The 22,060-nt window shown below is 41.4% G+C and overlaps 1 protein-coding gene across 2 annotated transcripts in view; it reads left to right on the plus strand.

The window, feature by feature from the left end:
• Nucleotides 1-15,280: 15,280 nt before the first annotated feature.
• Nucleotides 15,281-22,060, plus strand: part of TMEM2 (transmembrane protein 2) — a 76,620-nt gene continuing 69,840 nt past the window's right edge. Inside the window, exon 1 of one of the 2 annotated variants that reach the window (XM_015406973.1) lies at nucleotides 15,281-15,366. The gene's annotated coding sequence lies outside the window, so the exon portion shown is untranslated. Of the gene's footprint in view, nucleotides 15,367-15,711; nucleotides 15,788-22,060 lie in introns of those variants that run through there. The other variant, XM_015406972.1, reaches the window with a different exon arrangement.

Below are 22,060 nucleotides of genomic sequence, written 5' to 3' on the forward strand. Positions count from 1 at the left end.
CCCCCTCCTTCGGCTGGAGCGCAGCTTCACCCCCGGGAGGTCCGGGAGGTGAGTCTGCTAGCGCGCCGCCATCAACCAGAAGTCCCTCCTCTCTACACCTGACAGGCAGCTGCCTGTCCAGTGTAGGGGGAGGGGAGGAGTATTAGAAGCCACTGTGGAGGTGAGGCTGCACCTGACAGACAACCGCCTGTTAGGTGTAGGAGGTGGGGGGAGTGTGTTGGAAGCCATCACAGAGGCTGGGCTAGCAGCTTTATTTATTTATTTTTTGGATTTATATCCCGCCCTCCCCGAAGGCTCAGGGTGGCTTACAAAGAGGCATAAATGCCAGGTTAAAACAATAAAACAATATAAAAACAGTATAATAATACAGTATAATACGATTAGTAAAATATCGGTGCTTTCCTTCACCTCACAGGTGATTGTTGGCCACTCCTGATTTCCTCAACTGTCATTAGCTCTCTGCAGTCCCCTGTAGCTGTTGTTTGTTTGTTTTTTTACCTCAGAACACACAGCTCTGCAGCTGACCAATCAGAGAGTGGGGGGTGCAGAGAGGCAGCTGCCTGGCAGCTGCATAGGAATCAATGGGGGAGCACATTTTCCCCCTTTTGACCCACTTAGGGGTCGAATTTCTAAAAATTGCTTCTTAGCAAGCACCTACGCCACAGTAGGAGCTCTCTCCCTGAATTTGGTGTCTCTAGGTCCAGCAGTTTGGCTTGGGCATTGATTTTACGGTGAGGGGACTTTATTTTATATATGTAGATGAGATGGGGCTGAAATCAGACTCTCGTGATAAGCATGGAATGCTCATAAATTCCTCTAGTATCCTTCATATTTAATATTCATTTTATAATTAAATCCAATATTGGGTGATGGTGCTGACTTTTTTGGTATCTGAGTAAAAATTGAGGGGGGGGTTTGCCCATTTTTAAACGAAGTACACCTAAAGGCAAAATTGCCTCATTTCTCATAAAGTCTCTGCTTCTAGTACGTTATTAGGCCAAGAATGAGATCCCACACTTACACTCTGAAGTGGTTTGTCCCAGCCATAGGCTGCTTAACACCTCAATGAGAAGGAGGCCTTTGTTACACCAAAATTGCCAGTAAGTCTGTTAGAATGAATATTTGCCCTCTGCTGACAATCACTTGTATTGCAGGGATGACTAAGAATGTTTGACTGTTGCAGGCATGTTTTGTTGATAGACAACTACAGAGCTTTTCACATACTGCAAAAATAACTGAATTCAAAAAACCAAACAATTTACAGTTAACACATGAACCGGGGAGGGGCTGTTAAAACACTTACAAAAGGAAACTTAGTTTAAACCCACTAAAACAATATATTATTTAAGACCAGTTCCAAAATACCATATGCTATCTACTATTTATTTTTATTTTTTATTACATTTTTATCCCGGCCAAGGCCGGCTCAGGGTGGCTTACAGATGGATAAAATTCCCATAATACAATCATAATAAATACTACTTGCTACAATACTGTAAGCTTCCACTATTATGAGCCCCACTGCTCCTAAATCTTCAGAGTTTCAGGAGTTTATTAAATATGAAATATTAAATATGAAAGCACAGAGTGATTTCTAAAGGAGCAATGCTTAAACAGTTGTAGGGAGCTGTGTAAAAGATTTACAAGTGTCTGTTTTATTCCATTCCGAACTCATAATACCTATAAACAGCTCAGAATGGTGTACCCTTTTATACTCTGTGAGGGAGGCAAGTGACTAGCCCAAAGATCATCTGAGTAGGCTTTGTGGTTCAGTGGGAAGTTTGATTTTGGGTGTCCCCAGTCCTAGTTTAACTTATTAACAACTATATCATGCTGACTCTCAATAACAATGGGGTATCATTTTTCATTCACATGCACCACAGGCCAAGTACCTTTCCTCTACTGAGATGTTTTAATGTCAGCTTTGTAGAATCCTTGAATTGCAGGAGGATGAAAATTGTGCATAGTAGGCACCATACAAGCATACTTCATCTTAGCAAATTTGTATAATCATACTTCAAGTACACATATGGTACATGGGATTTGTTTAAGTTCTAGGAAATTCATAAGGATAAATATACGCATTCCCTGCCATACAAATTTGTATGGCAGGGAAAGCGACCAAGAATAAGATTGAAAGCTTTACAAGATAATAAAGAAAGAGGAGGCTTAGGCCAACCAAATTGGTTATTATACTACACATCAGCAGCGCTCGTCTGGATAAAAGAATGGATTACGCTAGAGGATAAGAGAACACTGGAACTTGAAAGACATGATCTACTACTAGGGTGGCATGCTTTGCTGTGGTATGAAAAAAACTTTAACACAGAAATATTTTAAGCAACATTGGCTACGAGCAGCACTTTTGAAAGTTTGGGACTTTAAAAGATTTTATAGCAAAAACTCTAGACTTATTGCACCGCTTGAGGCTTTTACTTTACCGAATATACATGAGGGGGAAGAATTAATAAGATACCAGGATATTCTGGACAACAAAAACTTAAGGTCTATCATGGTGGCGCAAAATGCAATTGGAATCAAGGTACAATAAAGATTAAAAAATAGACTTTTATGAAGACTTAACAGACATGGAAAAAATTCTGACCTCGGTGGACTCTAAGTTGATTAAAAGAACTTATGTCTTTTTACTTAATGATATGATGCATGATGAAACTGTTAAACCTAATATGATCTTATGGGCACAGAATGTAAGCCATAATATGGAATTAGAACAATGGGAACAAATATGGAAAGAAAACATTAAGATAACGAAAGCTATTGTATTTAAAGAGAATATGTATAAGATGTTTTACAGATGGTATATAACACCTGATAGAATAGCTAAAGGGAATAGTAAGTGTTCTAACAAATGTTGGAAGTGTTTATCTAGTACAGGATCCTTTTATCATATGTGGTGGCATTGTGATGTAACTAAGAGGTACTGGAGATGGATTCATGCAATAATGCAGAAGATAGTGGGATGTACAATTCCATTTACGCCTGAAGTAATGCTACTGAGTATACTACCTAAAGACTTTGAAAAAAGCAACAGATATTTAATTATCTACCTTACTACAGTGGCAAGAATGCCATATGCCAAATACTGGAAAGTACAAGATGTACCAAAAAAGCAGGAATATATACAAAAACTGATGGAAACAGCGGAAAGTGATAAATTCACATTGTTGATAAGAGGATCTACAAACTATACATTCCAGAACACATGGAGGCACTTCTATAATTGGTATATTAGCGCAAATTATTGTAACCTAAAAATGTAATCCCTAGAGCAAAGTATAGGTTAGAACATTGAGATAGCAGGTACAGATGTTGGTTTTAAGATACAAAAATGTGAGCTCACAGAAAATGATATGTGATATTGTACTAGATAGAGAATATCTAAGAGGCAACTATTGGAAACTTAAGCATTTGATACCCCTGTTTGTGTTATATGTGTGTATGTTTGGTTTGTCTGTTATGAAAAAACAAATAAAATTCTACCCTTTGAGGGCAGATTTTTTTTAAAAGGATAAATATACACACAGAAAAGAGGTGCATCGAAAATCCAAGTCACATCCATTCAAGAGGATTTAGGTATTCCTAAATGTCTTGGGTTTGGATCTACTTGCTCAGGTGTTCATGAAACCAACAAGTATACAAACTCCAGTTAAGCCTTTCCTTCTAAACATGTCTGTGTTCTGAGACTGTTTAGACTAAATGTTTGGTGGGGCTAATGGATTACCATACCTATGATTAGGTCTGATCTCTGTGGGAAAATGGCCTAAAAGGATGACCTTGAAGCCTGGAGGTTGAATCCAACTGGTGATAGTCCATAATGTAGACTGCTAAGATCTCTTTATAAAGAACAAAATGGTAACCGTGTACTTATTCCAAGATAATGTATGAATTTCTCCTTTCAGTCCCGCTTTCTCATATAAGCAGCACTGTTTGTACCATCCCATTATTCTCTTATTTCCTAAACAGCTTTCAAAGACCACAAACATAGAGCCCTTAAATAATTTACATCCTTTGCTTTTTGTGTTATTGCTTCTCTGAAACTTGCCTGAGCAAAAAACAACATGTGAGAGAATGTTTATACTGATTTAAAACCACTGGGCTACATCCTGCAAGCATTTCTATGGGCAAAAGAGGGAAGAAGGAAGAACCTTTCGACTACTGAAAAGTTATGTTGGGGACCTGTGTGGACAAAAGCCACATGGGATGTTGGCTACAATGTGAGGGGGAAATAAGTACAGGTGAAAAAGAAAAACCAATTAAGATACAATAGGCACACTCTGGCTAAATTAAACTGAACTGATCATAAAATAAATTTCCTGTCCAATCCTGCCAGTATTGTGGTCTAATATTCCCCTGTTGGATCTTAAAGGGTGTGGGACCTGAGCCTTTATTGGTGGTGTTCAAATGAAGCACTTAGCTATGGGACCTAGCTTTGGCTAGCCATGACAATCCAGAAAGGTTTATGTGGCATGCAGAAAGCATTTATAGTCCTTGGCCTTCTAGAGCCAACAGTGGCTTTGTACATCATTTCCTAGATAGCAGTTGCTGCTCTTACATTTATGAAATACTGACGTATGTGTCACAATGCATCTTATGGAGTTTCTGCTCCAATGGGTGACAGGCATTCTGAATCAGAGTGCTTAGTCACTTGCTACCCACACATTGGGGAGAATGATCCACATTCCTATCATTGATATTCCAGACAGACTAGCAGGAACAGTAAGGAGGTAGAGAGCTACTGGTGAGAACTGATAGCTCTAAACCACCACAACAGGAAATACCACATGGAAGAGGCACTGTATTTTGTTTCTTGCTTGATCACTGCTGTTACTAATTAGGGTGATTTGTGAGGCTCCACTAGTCTGTTTTATTCCGTGACTTCTAAGTAGACAAGCAGTATAAACAAATAGAAATACAAATGGGATGGATCCCAGCAGTCTGGTGACCTAAGCCTTCCTCCAGAGCAAAGAGTCTTCCTTGTCCACCTTTGCCAGAGGAAAGTCATTTCACCTGAGAAGACAATTGGTAGGTAAGGTAAAGGTAAAGGTTCCCTTGCTCATAGGTACCAAACCATTAATTCAGTGTTTGTCCAAAAGATGCTTGCATTCTGAAGGCTCAAGATCACCCCAAGCATCTGGGTGTAAAACCACACTAAAGCAGGATACCCATGGCAAATATAGAGTGGGGTTGGTAGAACAAAGAAAAGTACCTGTTCTTCATCCTTCACTATCAACAGCCACCACTGGTATATTCCTTTGTTCCAAGCTTCTGAGCCCTATAGAGTCCAGCTGAGCTGTCATGTTCTTCACTGACTTGGCTTTATTATGGGCCATATATCTTGGAATGAAAAACATTTCCTTTCACACACACAGGTAATATTATTGAAGAATTCTTCATATATACTTGCCTCTGAGATTAAATTGCGTTATCAGTGACAAAAAAATGACTTTTATGGGCTTCTACATTTTTCTACTTGCCCAGTGAGTATTTTGAAGATATAATAAACTCTTTGTCTGGCTTTCCTAGTGAGTATGTTGTACCATGACCTGGATGGCCCCGGCCAGTCTGATTTAATCAGATCTCAGAAGCTAACCAGTATTGGCCCTGGTTAGTATTTTGGATGGGAGACCACCAAGAAAGACCGGGGTTGCTGCACAGAGGCAGTAATGGCAAACCACTTCTCCCTCTGACGTGGAGGCCATCTTGTGGGTGATTCCCATCCATCATTCAGGGAGGCAGGAACATTTCAAACGTCCTGTTTCCTGTGGTGGGAGTCACCCCAGGTTCAGTTCTTTTCCTGCCTCAAGAGGGAGAGCAGTTTGTTAGGCTTTGCTTACCAAACTATTGAATATCTTACTACATACAAATTTCTCTACTTTCTTCTTAGATTCTTCTTTTCTATTACCTATATTACAAAAAAAATATTCCTGAAATTCCTAAGGATGAAAGTCTTGTTTTTGGTGGCAATAACGTCTGCTAGTAGAATTTCTGAACTGAATGCTCTTTCCACTAGATCAGATCTTTGTGTTTTTCACAAGGACAAAGTCATTCTTAGAATGGATCCCACTTTTTGTCCCAAGATCAACACTACCTTTCATAGATCCCAGGAGATCTACTTACCGTCTTTCTCGCCAAATCCAGTCCACCAGGTCAGAAATTTGTGTTTTCCACAAGGAAAAAGTCATTCTTAGAACGGATCCCACTTTTTGTCCCAAGATCAACACTACCTTTCATAGATCCCAGGAGATCTACTTACCGTCTTTCTCGCCAAATCCAGTCCACCCAAAATAAAAACTCTGGCACACCTTGGACATGCGAAGGGCTCTCAAGTGTTATCTTCACAGAACAGCCACCTTTAGAAAAATGGAGGCCATGTTGGTCAATCTCGCGCCTCCTCACACCGGAAGAAAAATGTCCAATTCAGCCTTGAGTTCGACCATCAAGACTTGCATAGCAGAAGCATACAAGAGCTTGAATCAGCGGGTCCCTGCAGGCATCATGGCACACTCCCTGCGTAGTGTGGCCACAAATGCAACGCTGAACAATAGAGCTTCAGTGGAAGAAGTGTGCAAGGCCGTGACATGGTCCTCTTTATCTACATTCATTAGGCATTATAAAATTAACATTTATGACTCTGCGGATGCAGCCTTTGGGAGGAGAATGCTACAGTCTGTACTTCCTTCCGATGATGACCACCCGCCCGATATTTAGGGACATTGCTCTGGGAGGTCCCACAAGATGGCCTCCACCTCAGAGGGAGAACGACCATTGGTACTCACCGTGAAGGGTCCTTCTCTGAGGCTTGGAGGACATCTTGGCCGTCCCAGCTCATCATCACCTATCTATTTCTTCTGTATATATTCCTATTATTGCTGTTAAGTCTTACACTATAGAGAGAAGTGAGTTACCAGTATTTCCAAATTTCTTCCTGTTCAAGTTCTGTGGTTAAGGTTTTATCTTACAGTTGTTAAATCGAAATTATAGTTCCCATGTTTTCAGAGCTATTTAGTGTTATTGCTTTAGGAGAACCTGAACTGAGCCTGGGGTGACTCCAACCACAGGAAACAGGAAGTTTTAAATGTTCCTGCCCCCGGAATGATGGATGGGAATCCCCCACAAGAGGTCCTCCAAGCCTCAGATGAGAAGGACCCTTCACGGTGAGTACCAATAGTCGTTCTCAACATCTGAACAGTTGGCTGTGAGTTGATGGCACTTTCTTCCTCCACATTTTTGTATAATTTAAACAGCAAGGAATGCTAAAGATGGGTATGACAAGAAATATGTATTCTAGCATCCTATAAAAAGGTTTTTTAAAAATTTATATCATGCCATTTTTTAAAAGAGGAATTTTTCCTATGTTTTATTTTTCCTCTGGCTTTTACTGCGTTTTCTAGAACTAAAAACATATCACATTGGTGTTTTTTTGCTTTTTTATTAGTTTTCTTTATACATATATATTATCCATAGTATAATAATTTACATTATTATTATTATTATAATAATAATAATAATAATAATAATAATAATAATAAAATATGTGTCTTCTAAATATGGGTATTATTTTATTTCCTTTTCTTGAATAATAGGTTATTGTTAGGGACTCTTTCAGCCCGTGCTAAAAGAGCTGCACTGGCTGCCCATTTGTTTCCAGGCGCAATTCAAAGTGCTGGTTCTTACCTTACCATATTGTCCAGCCCACCAGTTGCGATCTGCCTCACAAGCCTTGCTCGCTGTGCACCTGCTTTTAGAAGTAAGGCAGGCACCAACCAGAGACAGGGCCTTTGCAGAGTAGCACGTTGTTTGTGGAATGCCATTCCCCTTGAGGCTTGCCTGCCACCTACTCTGTGTTTAGGTGACAGGCCCAAACATTTCTCTCTACCCAGATTTTAATTAAGGGGCTGATTTTTTTTCAACACCATATTTATAGTGCTTTCAACCTGTTAACTGTTAAATTCATTGTAAGTTGTTTTATGTTTTTATGCTCTGACTGGTCTTTTAATATTAGAGTTTAATTCATAACTTTAAATATTTTATGTTTTTATTATGGTTTATTTTGTAAGCTACCTCTGTCTGCCTATGTTTTATTTTGTAAGCTACCTTCCCTGGAGAAGTGGCATAAATTTTTAAAAAATAAATAATAGAGACACACGTAAATGCATTGTGTTCATTAGAAATCTATTAATGACTTTGCATCATGGTAATTCTAGCTTTCCAGTAATTGTTGGTATATTTACATTTAATTTTATAATTGTTTGCAATACACAAAAGCTATCAAGAGTAAGCCAGTCATTCTTTTCACATTGTAACTTTAACTAACCTTTTCCATCCTCTTACAAAATTTGTCTTTATTAATCTGTGGAAGCTCTAAATTCTTATGAAGGAAGTGATGTTTACTTTGAAATATCAGTGTCTGCTTAAAGCACCTTTGAGGTTCTCTCGTAGTATTAATAAATAAGGAAGAAATGGTTCGGTTTGCTGCATTCAAAGGTTGTTTTTATCGCCACCACCTGATTGTCTCCATTGATTACAAAGTATAAATACAAATAGATTTTCCAGATAACACAAATCCAAGTGATTACAATAATAACTAGGCCACGGATTTTTGTGTGCCAAAAAGACTTCCCAGAATACTGTGCATGTCAAACCTATAGGCTGCATTCAGACATAATAATAAACTGTGATTTATAAACCATGATCTGATTGAACCACAGCTGTACTCTCTGGATCCAAATAGCACCAAACTAGCTTTGAAACTAGGATTTCAAACTAGGATTTGTAGCTGGATTCACAGGTTTGTGGAGTAGTGCCACCCTCTCACGGCAGAGTTTATTGCACAAAGCACTTTAAACAGAATGGTATATTATGATGTCTGAGGGTAGCCTTATGATCCACAAATAACAAGATTTTTAAATACAAAAATCTATAGTCAGTATTAAAGACAGCTAAATGTCATAGTCACAGCTGACTGCTTGAATTGATTTTACAACCTGTATCTTTATCTTAAGCCAGTGATGCAAACCACTACTTTCTTCGTTTTATGCAAACTGAGAAGCTGAATGGTTCAGAGTCATCCAACTATTTGAACCACCATGGCTGCAATCACACACGAAATAATCCACTTTCAATCTACTTTCAGTGCACTTTCCAACTGGATTTTGCCACTTCACACAGTAAAATCCAGTTGGAAAGTGCATTAAAAGTGGATTGAAAGTGGATTAGTGTGTGTGATTGCAGCCCATGGATGTTCAGATCAGTAACCTGGATGGTGCTAAGCACCTGCAGCTCTCCACTGAGAGAGTCAGAACCATTCATGGTTACTAATTCCAGATATGGAGTTAGGTCTGACACTAATGATGGTGGGAGAGCTTATCATTTCGAACTGTTAGGCTTTGCGAGTAATATTTGGCTCACAACAGCATGTCACATGAGACAATTCCTGTTTTTGTAAGTCAGAAAAATAGAGTTTGGTGTGACATCCTGAACACAGTATGTGACAGATAATGCTCTTCCTGTGGCAGCACTCAGCCTTTATATTCATTCTTCCTTGAAAGCAAAGACAATTTATCAGCCTGTTTGCTAACCTTCCATACTGTTAACAAGGAGAAAGCAGGTTCTGTTCTTTGCCTTTTCATTAAGATCTTTGAATATTCATAACAAAGCAGGTAGGTAATAAACTATTTTAATTAATATTCTAGTCAGGTCAGATCTTCTGGCTGAGAAATATTTTGGTAACTATCACCTGAGAACATTCAGGAATATGATAACTGAAGTAAGATACTTATTGTACGTTTGCTTTTTAATTAGAAGTCGTTTTGTCTTACAGTCTAATTCTGACTTACTTTACTTTGTTGTTACATTACATTTCGCCACTGAATGACTATGTCTTTCTCCAGTACTTCACTTTTGGCTGCAAACACCTGGCTGTTTCAAGATTATTGAAATGTGCTACATTTTCAATGTAACAAATAACAGTGTTTATGGATGTAGGAAATCCAGATTCTGTCTACCCACCACATTTGATAACTGACCTGTCGAGAAAGGAATAAAGAATGGCAACTTGCAATCATTTGCTGAAGTCATTTTACAGTGGATGTATATCTTTATATATTTATTGTGCAAAAATGTTAAACCAAAACTTTCCTTCACATTTTAATTAACTGTAACTGTTTTACACTTTGCTATTTTATAACTGGTAGAATCAGTACAGCTTTTTTTATTCATGTTAGAATGAGCTCAGTATATGAAGAATCTTTTTTTGGAGCGGGGGAGAATGTTGGGTTTTTTGGATTCAGAAGATAATTCTCTGATCTGGTTTCAGTTCTAACCAAATGCACCCATTTTGCACTTTGCTACTAAGAGATTTCTCTGCTCTGGATGGCCCAGACTAGCCTAATCTCTTTGGATCACAGAAATGGAGCCGAGTTGGCCCTGTTTAGTACACTAAGGAAGTCCAGGGTTGTTACATAGAGGCAGGCAATGGCAAACCACCTCTGCTTGTCTCTTGCCTTGAAAACACTATAGGGCTGCCATAAGTCACCTGAGACTTAATGGCACTTTCCCCACACATGAGGAGACTCCCCCCCCTTCTCTAGGAGAGAGAGAGAGAAACAAACCTTTAATGGCATAATAATCCAACAATGAAGAGACTTAAGATCTTTGGAGATCAGTTATCAGGCAGCTCTTGGTAATGGTCACCATGAGCTTTCTGTTGTTTTGTCTTGTGTATATAGCTTTCATCCTTGCAGGAAATCTTGTTCTCCACAGATGCGCACTTCTGCAACTTGGTTATTTGTTGCTGAGCTGATTGGGTATTGTGATTGGGAAAGCACTCCTGACTTTCCATCTGGCCCTGGCTGTTTGCCTAGCAGGAAGTATGATTGTTTTCGGGCTGACTGTGCTTGTGCTGTTATAACTGAAACCCTGTCAATAAGAATGCTGAACTTTGTGGCCACAAGGACTAATTACTGGTCTCCTTCCCAGTGCTGCCATTGTAGACTGCTTCACTTTTTCAGTGGCTGTTTGATAGTGCAGCTAGTCTCCCACAAAAAGTGATACTGTTCCCAGTCCAATTATTCTTACCTGTCCTTGAATACAACTTGAATAAAAGTTTGTTGGTCTTAAAGGTGCCACTGGACTCTAATCAGAGGTCATTTCGGGGGGGAACGCAGTTCCCCCGGGTGAGGTACAGGGGGCGGGGCACATGACGAAGCCCCGCCCCCTGCTTCCGGCCCTCATTCAGCCAGGAGGAGGCAGGAGAACAGGGAGGGTAAGTTGCTTCCTCCCTGCCTCTCCACTGCCGGGCCCCTCATGGGGCTCGGCAGTGGAGCTGCAAGGCCGGCACCGGCGGCCGGGACCATTGGGGGCGGGGTGTGTGGCCTTATGACACATTTCCGGTGATGTCAGGAGGTGTGGCCTTATGACACACTTCCGGTGATGTCGGGGTGTGGCATATGCTAATGTTATGCTAATGAGTTTCCCTAGCTCTTTTTCTACGAAATGACCCCTGACTCTAATTCTAACCTTTTATGCATCTCCTCCCATCCAAGTAGTTCCCTTATAAACATCCAACTTTAACAGAGACTGAGGAAAAATTATGGGTCCTAATTCAAGTAGCAAGTCTTTGGCCAATGCTCCCACATCTTGACCAATCCATTACATATGACTTAAACAGCTACGATGCATGATCCCCCCCACATTTCTTATTTTTATAAAGAGCAAGCACCAAATGAATCATGCCCACAATGCTGGGCTAGTGCTCTTTTTAATCCTTGTCTGTGGAACCCTCATTCAAAAGATGTTTCCTCACAAATTTCAGGTAGAGAGGAAAAAGAGTTTCCATGCCCTGCAGTCTCACATCTCGCAGCTTCACTTATTCTCAACAACATTCAAAAGTTATAGGGAGTGAAGTCAGAGAAGCTGCTGGAGGCACAAGTGAACTTCCATGAACCACCACTCTGTTGTTCCTAATATTGACTTCACACATGACTGAACCTACTCAAACTTCTGGAAATTACCAAAATACCTTGTCTCCTTCCAGGAAGCTAGTTTTGATTTGGTTTCAGGGTAGTATTTGCACAAATTCAACAGGAAGAAGGCTTTTTGTAGATCCACCAAATGCAGGCTGTAAGCTTTATTTCCTTTTTTTAATCACGGCAATTAGGGATTCAGTGGACCCCCTGAACTGTGATAATTATCTCACTGGTTCTGTTTAGAGGGTGTGTGTATACTGGATTGGATAATATCTGGAGTCCAGCCATTGGGCTATAGGTTGATTGGTGCCTTCCATGCATTGCTAATATAGAATGTCTTGTATGACATTCCATACTATGAATACATGAAACAAACAAATCAACACATTGTCATATTATAATAACACTTGGTACTTGTATAATGTTTTCCATGTTCAAAGGGTTGCCCATATTTTATCACCTAAGAGTGGCAGTTCTCCTGCCATCTGCTTTGGAAAACAGAGATGTAAGAAAAACTTAGCTGTAGCAACTAACTGAATTTCCTCAAAACCAAGGCAGAAGTGAGAAAATATTTAAAATTTTAAACCATTTAAAAGCCTCTCACTTGTACTTCTCTAATTAGTTGATTTTCATGTAATTTGTGCTTGTACAGTAAATACAAGTACTCCCTCATTCCGTGATCGATCACACAAAGACACTGTGCAGGAATTATATACTAAAGATCACCTTGTGCTTAATATACCATGTCACAAACATTTAAGCCTATGGGAACCCTAAGAATCCAATCATTAATTGTTATTTTCTAAGTCCTGGAACAACTACGATCTGCGACAATGGGTATATAATGGAGATGCTTTAATAGATAACCAGTTAATTGCTCAGTCAAAATCTGTCCCTTGGTATAAAACCTTAAAGAAAGATCATTTAAGTCTCCTATTTAATAAACATTACTGCACATAGTCCAAGAGTGGCATTCACGGCATTATGATTTCTGAACATGCCATCAGAAGTACTGACTGGAAGACATCTAAAAATTCCCCTAGAACAACGTATTTGTCTATGTGGAACTTGAAGATCTATTTCATTATGTAATGGTTTTCCCACTAATAAATAAATATATTTGGATCTTAGAAATAGATTTTTATCTCAAATACTTAATCAACTGCATAATTTTTCTGACACTGACAAGCTAATTGTCAGATGTGAATCATTTGGTATCTTATACGGTAGCACTTTTTGCATTAGCAGCCAGGAAAGCTAGAGCAAAGGTGGTTCTTAGGAACGCAGCTTACTGAGCTGCAAGGCATTAACATTGTTACAATTGTAATAGGAGTTTGTAAATGCTGTATACAATTTTAATTTGAGGCATTTTAAATATTTTAGATATTGTACAAATGAATTTAATTCTCACTGAATGTAATAACTAAATGTGCATTTTAAGATATTAGGGATCCACTTTTATATGGAATTGTGAGGGCCAATGGCCATATACAATAAACTTTATTCTGATTCTACCGGCTGTTCCCAGCTTAAGGAAGCCTCCTTGGCCTGTGCCTTCTCCACTGTAGTTCCCACTTTGCAGAAACTCCTTTGGGTCCCTAGGAGGTAACCAGAAAGCTGTCTAGAAATTTTTAGTGGGTGCTGCAAGGCCATTTTATTTGCCAGGGCTTTGAATGGGGTATAAAATGCAGGAATCTCTTGTGAGGAGACGAAGGGTTAACTGGGTGGGTATTTGGTTGGTTTTAAATTGCGATGCTTTTAGTTATTATTTGTAAACTCGCTTAAGTCTGGAGAAAAGGTGGAATATAAATATTTAAATAAATAGACAAGTTGGTGTTGTATAGTGTGATGATCACATTCACATTACTACAGTGTGCTTACACAAGGCACAGAGCCGCCTGGCTCACACATTCATATAAGAAGTATTTGAAGTGATGAAAATGGAGGAATAAATGACCATTTTATAGATGCCCGTGCTCCTATACAACAAGATTCCAGTTACTTCATATGAAGAGCAGCAAAGAGTGACAGAATATCAGCAGAGCAGCCTCATTTCATCCTTTAGCTGCCAAAGTATAAATAGGGAGACCCAAGAAATGGAGGACTGCCAGACACTTGCCTACATACCCCGCCCCCCCAGTGCATCTAACTCACAAAAAATTATCCTGGAATAAATCTTGCCCCTTAGGGACAGCTTAGTATATAATGGATAAATTTTAACTGAGTAAATCTACTTAATTTGCATGAATAAGCCAGTAGCTTTGCAGAAAAGCACACTTTTAAGATAATGCATGCACCATAACAGGGACCATGTCAGTAGCGGAATTTCCAACTGTGTGACTGAGCGTGGTGGCCAGGGGGCCTTATGTTGACCCTCTGGACTCATGGCTAAATGTGGAGACCCAGCAGAATCCTGTCCCACAAATGCAGCTGGAGCCCAAGAAGTCAGCAAATCACTTCACCAGCAGTTCCGTCGTTTGACCGCCAGAGGACCTTGCGCTGCTTGGGGGCAGCCTAGGCAAGAGTTACCAGCAGCCTCCTCCTGCGAAAGACTTGGCAGAGATGGGAGGGGAGAGCTACCTCCAGCGCAGACGGAAGATGACTCAAGCGTTCAGTTGAACAGCCGTTCTGTTGCAGCAAAGACAGAAAAGGAGCATCGTGGGCTCAGGCTCAATTCCTATCTTTCCATGACAGGAAGGCCTGTCGAGCACAGAGGGCGTTCTGGCTGTACACACTGAGGTGTGAGCGGTTTCTTCGCTTTGGTAGGTAGTAGCCTCGCATATCAGACGCAAAGGAAGCAGAATGTGTAAGAGGCCACAGGGCTGACAGCACCGCCTTTAACTGGGGAAGTGAGGTTTAGCAATCTTTTGCTAAAACGAGACTACTGTTGTGCTGGCAAAGAGCTGGGTGATCAGCTTTCTTTGCGAAGAGCGGGCGTGCTGCGAGAGCTGGAAGACTAGAGCTGCAACTCTTTTCGCGGTCAAGGCAGCAAGACCTGCTTCCAAGTAAACATCCTGCCTGTGACCCAGTCCCGTTGCTCTCAGAGGGGGATGCATAAACGATCAAGCTGCTTCTGGGGTATTGCTGCTCTCGTTTTTCGTCAGCAACAGCAGAGACCTACTTCACCACCACATGCTCTCCCCCCCCCCTTCCCGACATTTGGAAGAGGGCTTCACCGCTTCCAACGACTGCAGGTTTTTGCGTTGTGCCCCAGCCTTGCAGAATCTGTTTGAACCGTGGAATAAAAGAACCGTGTATCATATACACCACCGGGAGTCTTCCTGCAAACTGCTTCCAACTCTGTGTAAAACTCTGTGTAAACCCTCGCCTGGCTCTGGCCTAAAGCGTCACTCCTGCGCCCCTTGCTGTATGCGCACCGGTAAGTCAGCCTCACTGTGCGGATGCGAAATCTGTAGTGCACATTCGTGCAAAAAGTTTAAGCCAAGCCCAGCGGTGGCTCCTGTCCAGGCCCTGCCGGGGCGGGGACGGGCGTGAAGCCGCGGCTTCCTTCTGTTCCTCCCCCAGTAGCCGTCCTGCAAGAGGAGCCGCGCGTTGGCGGACTCCGCCTCCCGGCGCGCCGAGGGAAGGCGAGGAGGGGGCTGCCAGGGAAAGCCGGCCAAGCGGCGCTGGGGAGAGGAGGGGCCTGCGGCCGACTGGGCGGTGCGGCGTGGCGTCGGGCAGGCTTTCCCCCCAGGCTGGTGGGGCGCGCGAAGAGGGCAAAGCAGCATGGCTCAGCCCCCTCTGCCCTGACCGCGCCTCCTTCTCCGCCGCCTCCTCCAGCGCCTGTCTTCGAGGCCACGGTGAGTGCCGCCCTCCTGGCTCCTCGGCTCCCTGGGCGCTGGGGCTCCGATCCCGCAGCCTCTGCCCACACACCCGGCTCTGTAGGAGCCCTCGCGCCCTCAACCCTCCCCGGCTTTGCTCCCCCCTTCCCCAAGCAGACTTCCTACTCTGCCGCCGCCGCCCGCCCCCCTTTCTGGGCTTCGCCTCAGCCGCTTTATCTTCTGCCTTGCCCCCTTTCCCCCTATCTGTTTCTCTCTCTCGCCTCAAGCCGTGCGCTCTTCATTGTTGCGTTTCTTCTGGCTGCTCTCCTCTTCTCTGCCTGACTCAAGTCTTAGCGAGCTGCAATGCCTACCGGCCACCTTCTTCGCCCTCACCACGGAAGAAGCTTGCAAGCTGTGCGGCTCTAAAAGGGTCGGGTCAGCCCCCGCCCCCCTTTATCTTTTTCTGTAGTCCTGGCTGTGCGTATGGGGGAGGGGGCGATGGATGGAGTCAAGTGCTGCGCTCCTCCATTGGTGTCAAGTGAGGGTGTGGGCCAGCGCGCTCCTATCGGTGTGGTTTTGGCCAGCTGGAAAATTAAATGGCCATTGTCTTGGTCCCCCTGCGGTTCTCGTCCGGCATTTAGTACCTTCTAGTCACGATGCTCTTTCTCTTTTTTGGTTACCTTAAATTGAATTGCCCTGTTTTGTGTGTGTGTGTGTGTTTTCTTGTCCTCCTCAGAATTGTTTACACCTTAAGTGTGTGTAGATTATCAGTTCCTCATTCTTGGTTTTTAAGAGGGGGATTGTGGGGGGGGGGGAGACCCAAACTGTAGCCTGCCCTCCTTCCCCCTCTCACAGCTGGCTCATAACATGCTTTGCTTAAAAAAAAAAAAAAGGCTGGAGGGAATGCAGCTGTCCTGTTCTTAAGCAATTTCTCAACTCAGGTACTTAATGTCAGCAGCTTTATCTGTTGCTCCTCACCCTGAATCTCATTAAAGATGAGAAGGATTTCTTCCTTAGACGACTCACAACCTTTTCTGTTCCACCCCCCTAGCAGAGCTGCAAAGAAACTATTTACTTAAAGTTGACAGAAAATGAAGCTTCCACCCCCTTGTTCAGCTTGTCTAGCCATGGGCACCAGTTACAGCAAGAGAATGGGGTATGCAACCAGTCTCCTTCCAGCTGAAGGATTACCCCCTCTTCCATGTACCCTCACACCCATACCTGTTTCAGATTCTCAGACTGCTTCTTTCCTTCTCAAAAACTTGGTACTCCTTAATGGTGGATAGGAACCTGAATTCCTAATATGTTTGCACAGAGGAGTGCAAAAGCTCTCATTCTGGTATGGAGGCCTCCCAGATTCTCACACATATATGAGAATTTTTGCTTATCTGGTAACAAAGCTTCCAAGACTATTTTCTTCTTTCTGAACAATAAACTTTATGGCCATTACTGGCAATAGTCTACCTACAGATTCACACACAAAACCTTAATTGGTTTCTCTTCAGATTGCATAAATCTTTCGCCATTTACCTACAGATTGGATTTGACTGTATAGGGAGAGGGGTCAGAGTTTACATGCTCTGCATTTGAAAGGTCCCAGATTCAATCCTTGGTATCTCCAGCTAAATTTAGGATCTTGTTTGAAACAGCTACTTGATGGTGGAATGGGCTTTAGGCCATTTGCATCTGAAACAGGTAAAAAAAAATTGATCCACTGTATTGGAAGGTTGGCATTCCTTTACATAAAGGGATGTCTAGCATCCTTTATTTATTTTCTTGCTTTATTAGGTTTCATATATATGAAATAAAACCTAAAGCAGTGAGGTAGTTGGATCAATAGTTTCACTTGGTATAGGGTAGCTTTATCTACCTACCTACCTACTGGCAATGACTTTGTGAATGCTGTGAAACACTTGTTTCTCCTCTTTCTTCCTATGATGCTAACCTTTTAAACTTAACTGTACCTTATCTGTAGGACTATGTGTACACACAGAACTGAATTATGTCATGTTAAAAGAAAAGTTTAACAATCAAAGAAATGTCTACTGACTTTCTGTGAATCATGATAAATTTAGAATGCTTAATAAAGAACGTTGTGTGTACCAGACAGTTATTTGTACTGGAATTGTTGCCTAAAACATAACAAAATTCACTTTTTGAGTTTGCAAAAAAACAAATTCAGTTCTGGTGTTTGTGTTTGTTTGTTTTTAAATCTAATTTGGGAAGACCTTAGGAAAAAATAAATGTTTGTTTGTATAGTATTTGAGTTGCTTTTTCTTGTCCCAAGTATTAGAACTTTTAAAGCCACACACAAAGATCAGAGGTCTACCAGCTTTGATGTAGTGTTCATATTTTTACTTCTCTAACTGCTATGATGAACAATATAGTGGAAGGAAGAATTTTACAGTGTTACTGAAGTACATTGTATGGTTTGCTTACATTAAACTAATAAGTATAAAACAAAACAATGGGAAAGTAGTAGGCGAAACCAGCAGACTTGCTCTTTAAAACTAGCCTTAGGACGTGCTCTTAAGCATTTACATCTGAGTATACATGCTTTAAATTTTTGATAAACTCAGAAACTGTATTAGAATCATTAAGGATATTCAAATGACTTTTCCCCTTCAGGTTGCCAGCATGTGGGCATGAACAGCATGAAATCCAAGTTGTCTCAATGGGCTTTAGGTGAAAGGGATGAAACAAGCAAATCCTAGAAATGACACCTTATGTCATAACAGGTTTTTGACAGTCTAGGCCTAACCGTATCAGTCTGTAGCAGTGGTTTCCAACCTTTTTGGTATGGAGACCCACACATACAAATTTACTTGGTATGATAACCTGTCCAGGGTCTTCCTAAGGCTTTTTTGTGCCCTAGGCAAAATATGACCTTGACTCCCATCTCCTCCAGCATTGTTTTCTATAGCAGCCAACCAGATGTTTTTGAGAAACCAAAAAACATTGCACAAAGGGCACAGCTGCTTCCACTATGAAACCGAAGCAAGTGGCATTCCAAAGTGCTCAGCCCTTGCATATGGAGATTACATTCCAGCCATTGACTACCCTTTTCTTTTCCATTACTCCCCCTAATCTCCCCTAAGGTTCCAAGAAACTCACTCTATCTGCAGTTGGTTCTTCTAGGAGCAACTTCACATATGATGATTTTTCTACAGAGATATTCTTCACAGAAAAATTAAGGATTTGTAGGGAAAAAAAAAGAAATGTCATATTTTGCTTCCTAAAATAGCACAACTGGTTACATTCATTACACATGATGGCCAATGCTCCCTCTAAGCTGTGGAGTTTTGTGAGCAAAAATTCTACTTTGTGAGCTGCTGGCATTAAAGTTGTGAGCGAGTGATTTGGCTACTGCATAAATTAGTTTGATCTAGAGCCATCCTTCCTGAGCTAAGACAAAAATCTGTGAGCTGGAGGCTAAAAATCTGAGCTAGCTCACACTAACTCAGCTTAGAGGGAACACTGATGATGGCATGTATTCTTTTCTCAACAAAACAAATACCGTTCCAGGTAAATAACAAAAAAATGGTATAGTTTTCAGCTTCAGTACAGTGCAAGGGACTTATCATGGAACAAGTTGTGAAAGTACCTGGAGTTTCCCTCTAGACTAAGAAGACATACATGATTCTTATACCACTGCATAAGGGACACCATGCTTGAGAGGATAGATGTACCTCAACAGCTGTTTGCTTAAAACTGCTTAATTCTGAGCATTATATCACTAACCACTTTCATAGTGGAACAAAGTTTGAGTCCAGTGGCACCTTTAAGACCAACAAATTTTTAATCAAGGTATGAGATTCCATGTGCTTGCACACTTCTTCAGATACAGTGAAACGGAAATTACTGGTCCATACGTATAGGTAAAGAGTGAGCAGTAAATTAATATAGTAAAGGTTTCCCTTGCTCTAAAGCCAGTCGAGTCCGACTGTAGGGATCTCATCTCTGTTTCCAAGCTGAAGAGCCAGTGCTGTCCAAAAACGTTTCCATGGTCATGTGGCCGGCATGACTAGATGCCGAGGTGCACGGAACGCTGTTACCTTCCCACCAAAGTGGTACCTATTTAACCACTTGTAATTTCTTGCTTTCGAACTGCTAGGTTGGCAGGAGCTGGGACCAGAGACGGGAGCTCACTCTGTCATGCGGCACACTCGGGTCTCGAACTGCTGAACTACCGACCTTCTGGTCTGCAGTACAGCGTCTTAACCACTTGAAGTGAAGGAATTAAATATGTCAAAATTGGAGATGGATGGGCAGATGTATCCTTAATTGTGGAATGCTGCTTAACTGAGACCCTGCCATCATGCTCCATCCATCTCCTCTCAATCATGAAGGCGACCTTACAGCATCTTCTTTTCTGAGGTGGGGCGACTGGCTGTGCAGAGTTATGTCTCCCCAGACCAGAGAAATACATTCCAATGTACCATTCCAAAATACATTTCACTCTACTATTCATTACATTGCATTAAAATCTACTATTCTAATCTGTTATTCCAAATAAGAAATAAAATAAAATAAAGAGGTCACATGGCCCTTCTGGGGAATTGGTGAGAATACAGATGTAAGGGCTGAAATGAGGTTAGCATATGTAGTGAGATAAAGCAATATCTCTGTTAAGTCCTGGGAATTCCATTGTTCTGAGTGTCATAATAACTTGCAACTCAGCAATATCCTGTTCTAGTCTATTCCTGAAGTTCCTTTGCAATAAAACAGCTACTTTGAAGTCACCCATTGAATGTCCGGGAAGGTTGAAGTGTTCTCCTACAGATTTCTCAGTCTTATGATTCTTGATGTCAGATTTGCATCCATTTATCCCTTGGCGTTGTGTTTGACCTGTTTGCCCTATGTAGAGAATTGAAGCGTATTGCTGGCAGTGAATGGCATATAGCAGTGGTGGCGAACCTATGGCACGGGTGCCAGAGGTGGCACTCAGAGCCGTCTCTGTGGGCACGCGTGCCATCGCCCCAGCCAGGCCCAGACCATCATTAAAGTGTCGAATTCTCTGCCAAATAATTTTAAGTAAATGAAAGCATTTGGGATTGCTTTCCCAACTTTGTTTGGATCATCTTAAGTTAATGTATGAGTTGTTTTTTTCTAAAGTAAAACCTCAGTATTCAGGTTAAATTGCCGTATTGGCACTTTGCGATAAATAAGTGGGGTTTGGGTCGCAGTTTGGGCACTCGGTCTCTAAAAGGTTCGCCATCACTGGCATATATGGTGTTAGAAGATAAGCATGTGAATTTATTTATTTATTTAATTCGATTCGTATCCTGCCCTCTCTGCCGAGGCAGGCTCAAGGTGGCTTACATTAAAAGTTAAAATATTAAAGCACCAGTGCATTGACACCGATGCATTGTAGTTGATGTTGTTAGATTCAGTGATTGTGTTGTCTGGGTGTATGTGGCAGCAAAGCCGGCATCTGGGTTTATTGCATGCTCTGGTACCTGTGTTCATGTTCAAATTAGATGTTGTATTATTGTGGGGGAGGAGTTGTTTGAGATTGTTTGAGATTGTGGAAAGGTTTGCCCCCCAGTACTTGTGAAAGAAAACAGTCATTATCCAGTAGATGTTGTAAGTCGCTGATGATGCTTTGAACTGTTTTGAGCTGAGAGCTGTATGTGACCACTAGTGGTGTTCTGTTATTGTTGGTTTTGGGCTTGTCTTGGAACAGGTTTTTTCTGGGTACCATTTTGGCTTTGTTAATCTGTTTCTTGACTTCATCAGGTGGATACTTTTTGGAACTCTAAAGGCTTGTTGTAGATCCCTCAGGTGAGAATCTCTGTCTGTAGGATTGGAACAGATGCGGCTCTAGTGTAGAACCTGGCTGTATACAATGGATCATTTGGTATGGAGGCATGTAGGTATGTTTGTCAGTCACTAGGTTTGTAGTATAAGGTGGTGTCTATGTGTCTGTTGTGTATTTTTACAATAGTGTCCAGAAAATGTATTTGTTGCATAGATTGGTTCATTGTCAGATTGATGGTGGGGTGAAAGTTATTGAATGCCTGGTGGAATATGTCCAGGGCTTCTTTACCATATGTCCAAACAATAAAAATGTCATCAATGTATCACAGGTATAAGAGAGGTATGAGTTTACGACTGGTAATTTCCATTTCATTGTATCTGAGGAACTGTGTGTGCGCACGAAAGTTTATACCTTGAATAAAACTTTGTTGGTCTTTCAGGTGCCACTGGACTCAAAACTTTGTTTTGCTGCTTCAGACCAATATGGCAACCCATCTGAATCCACCTTCATAGTGGTTGAAGTATTGACTTACTTTTCCCAGCGCCTATGTT

The sequence above is a fragment of the Gekko japonicus genome, unplaced genomic scaffold, assembly GCF_001447785.1.
Source record: "Gekko japonicus isolate JY-2015 unplaced genomic scaffold, Gekko_japonicus_V1.1 scaffold1623, whole genome shotgun sequence".
NCBI classification, from domain to species: domain Eukaryota; kingdom Metazoa; phylum Chordata; class Lepidosauria; order Squamata; family Gekkonidae; genus Gekko; species Gekko japonicus.